Source organism: Amblyomma maculatum, chromosome 4 (assembly GCF_055883805.1).
Source record: "Amblyomma maculatum isolate TAMU_Amacu chromosome 4, ASM5588380v1, whole genome shotgun sequence".
NCBI lineage: Eukaryota > Metazoa > Arthropoda > Arachnida > Ixodida > Ixodidae > Amblyomma > Amblyomma maculatum.
Genome location: NC_139347.1, coordinates 148501059 through 148505161, shown reverse-complemented (window position 1 = coordinate 148505161; position 4103 = coordinate 148501059).

The window sequence follows — 4103 nt, the reverse complement described above, 5'->3', positions numbered from 1 at the left end:
CTCTGACCTTCTATGACCTTTTCTCGAGTCCAATTCTGGCAATAGATGGGTTACAGCAGCAGCTGATTATGCCACTCGGTACGCGATGAAACGCGCGCTCTACACGAATCCTGGCGCCGATGTCTCCGATGTTCTTCTTCACAACCTCATTTGTCATCATGGGGCTCCACTCCAACTGCTCAGTGACCATGGCCGCGCCTTCAGTTGTCGACGGCATTCTTCGCACCTGCACAACTAAACATAGGTTGATCACCACTTACCACCTACAAACCAATGGCCGCACTGAACCACTCAATCGCACTCTCACTGACTTGCTCGCCATGTACGTCTTCTGTGAACAACGTGACTGGGACGTCACCGTCCCATACGTTACATTTCCTTATACCTCATTCCGTCACGGTACTGCTGGGTACTCTCCGGTTTATCTTTTGGAAACCGTGAGCCTCAACTGCGTCTTGACACATTTTTTCGAACATCTGGTCCCCCACAATTTCATTACGCCCGTGAAGCCATTACCCGTGCCGACGATGCTCGCCAAGTCGCCCGTTCCCGCTTGCAAGCCTCCCAAGTTTCTCAGCAAGAGCACTCCAACAGCCTCCCCCACTACAACGCCTTCTTACCTGGGCCGCTTGTATTGCTCTGGCTGACCGCTGACCGTATTTGGCTATTAGAAAAGCATCTTTCTCGCAATGTGGGGCTGTATCGCGTGCTGGACAACTAACAGCCGTTCCCAACGAGATCGAAACTGCCTTCCATGAGTGCACTTCCCGCGCCATACACTCCGATATTTCTGATGTCTCGTGCCCTGCAGTCTACCTTGTTTAGATACTCGCTAAGCAGCACCGCGACAGTGCTCCTGCGCACAGGGGGCCATGTTACGGCTCGTCTCATTGAAGATGAGGCAGACGAATTGTGCGTCCACGCGACGCGAGCTCGGGGATCGAATTCTTGGCAATAGTTTGTGTTTTGACCTCCGGTACGCCCTATGCTTATGTCTCGTTATGCGCGAGTGTGTCAGTGTTTGCGTGGTGGGAATGCTTTTTGCCACGTAACAATATCATAAAAGAAAAAAGTGAGTCTTTTGTAAACAGTGTGAGACGTTTTATTCTTTTTGCGATGCACGATTTCTGCATTATCAAAAAATCGCAGCCGGAAGGCCATTTAGCAGGCTTGCGGGGAGGAAATCGGCGTACAAAGGATTTTCCCTCCATTTTTTTTGCATGTTCCATCGACATAAGCATTCTCAGAAAACGTATGCTGGAAAAAATCAGGAACAGTTAACTTGTGTCTCTGCAGCAATAATCATAAGCACACACACACCACACACACATATCTCCTCTCTCTCGCATATATATATATATATATATATATATATATATATATATATATATATATATATATATATATATATATAAATATATATATATATACAGAGATAGAGAGAGAGAGAGAGAGGAGATAAGTTTTTCAACACAGCCTTTCGCTCGTTTCAAAACCGTTCTCAAGAGTAAATGTCACAGTGCGCTTAGGCGCACATAGTATAGAAGACGCATCTAAGAAAGAGGGGAAAAGTCAGTGGGAGAGGCCGAAAAAAATATTCAAAAACAAATGGGAGCTGTTTTCCCCTGCGCGAGCACACAAAGTGAATGTGCATACACAAGAGAAGAGCAGCCCTAGCAACAGCCGCAAAATATCCGACAAAGTTTAGCTGCGGTTTACTTTGTGGTTAAACATGAAGTGCAGCGAAATCTCTATGGCTACGCTTAGGATCGGCTTGAAAGTACACATATCTTTTGGATGCAGTAGTTTACCCTGTGGTTTCAGCTTTATGCCATACGGGAATCACTCCATGTATGGGCAGCCATTGCCTCTCATCGTTAATCGTTCAGGTAGAACGAAAGGAGGAAGATGGTTTGCACGGTATAAAAAAGAACTAAACAAGGGTAAATAGGGTACGCCTAAGGTCGCAGATGAGCCAACGTTTCGACAAGTGGACTTGTCTTCGTCTGGGCATGCAGACGAAGACAAGTCCACTTCATGCCCAGACGAAGAAAAGTCCAGTTGTCGAAACGTTGGCTCATCTGCGACCTGAGGCGTACCCTATTGACCTTTGTTCAGTTCTTTTTTATATCGTTATTCATTGTCATTCGAGTGTCGAAAACATTTAGTGGTGACATCGTCTCTACGTCGAACTCCGGGGCACACCGCTATCACAACGTTCAAATGAAACTTCTGTTCTAGGGCTGGAAAGGCCCTGCTGCACCCCAATGTCAGGCAGAATTAGGTGCGTGGGTTACTGACCATGTCCCCATTATCATTGGGTTTACTTTCGGACACGAAGTAAATTCGAAGGAAAGTTCTGTTACACATTGGGATGATGCACGGCAGGATACTAGAACTCATGCGATTAGTCCGAATTCACTTGTGGTTGCAATTCAAACGATAATAAAGGATTGCACAATTACAACTACAGTGAATGAAGATCCGCCAGCTCTCGACCTACACGTTATACAACTCTGAGCACGCCGAAAACAGGTAAGAAAACCGGCTGTTGGGCAACCGGAAGGCGTGCAAACAAAATAATGAGGTGAACTGAGTGACCACACAGGAACGCCGTTATGGAAAACAGTCGGCTGATAAGAGGTGAGGCGACGGGTGCATTTGTTTGGGCTCAGGGGCTATCAATAGGGCATTATGGAGGCCTTTTCGTAGCATGGAAAAGGGACGACAGATCAAATATCATACAGAAAGTATTATATTAGCTTCACACCTCACACCAGAGAAGTTTGGATGTCCCGAACCGTGCGCATGTCTCGCTCGTCCAAAGAAGAAGAACGTGGTAGATAAATCGGTGATAACAGCACCATTCACTAAATTGGAGTTATTGCCTGCTATCAAAGAGGCAAAGGGTAAAACTCCGTCTGGCCATGACAATATTCCTTTTAAGATATTCAAGAATTTATAACATGCAACTGACAGCCTGCAGTAGATTATAAATAAGGTATGGCAAGGAGGAGAAATTCCATTCCGCTGGAAACACTCGGTGGTGGTACCAATACTAAAGCCTGGAAATCGTCCTACATGCCTACAATATTTGGGCGCAAATATCGCCTACGCGAGTGATTTGCAAAATTTATGAAAAAATGATAACGCTACGAAAAATGAAAAAACACTACTAAGATAACGCCAGTGTAACTTTTATATATATTCGCTGTGGATATTGATTGCGGGAAAAAACACATATATTTTGACATTATCATATATTGTGAAAGAAGACTAGGCCGAGGTGACTGGTCAAGATACACTGTGTCTGTAGATTATTCTCAAGTCAAACCGGAGGCAGATGACGACGTTGGTATGTACTAGTGAAAGATGATCAATGGAAGGATTACACAATTTGCCCGAGTGGTTGGCAACGGCCAGCCTGGCTGCTCCTAAGCATCCAATGCACCGCCGATTACAAAATGCTTCAAACGAGAAACATGGACAATTTTAGGACAATGGTGGCATCTATTGGCTAGGGAACAAAAGGGGCAACTATGTAGTTCATGGGAGAAGTTTCGATTATTATCTGGTTGGGACAAAGGTAGCGGTAGGAAAATTACTCGCTAAGGCAAGGGGTGCACAGTGGTGTACAAAATAGCAGCTCGTCAGCAAGAGAGACCGTCCCATGCCGTGGGTGGAGATCCGGGGAGACTAAGCTATGCAGAAGTGAAAAAAGATGATCTGGTCAAAGGCTCACAATATCTCGAAAGACACATCTGTAAAGAAAGTGCAGCGTATCCGCCTTGGCTTTACTAATGCCTATATACGAATCGACCAGTCTATAGCCCGTTGAAAGAGAACAAATATATAGGTGAAAAACCTCTGTACAATACTGGTCACCGCAGCGTACGCAGAAATTTCCTTATCTTCAAAAACATAATTAAGCATTTCCCGGGCTCATTATTTATTGTTTCTTAAAGGGTTCATGCCATGGTTATTCAATATATTAAAGTTTTTTTTGTTAGTCAGACAATACTGGACCTCTTTATTCTACTTCCGAAATTTGAGCACACTAGACGCATTCCTTATTTGAGGATATGTGGTGACACCGCAAAGAT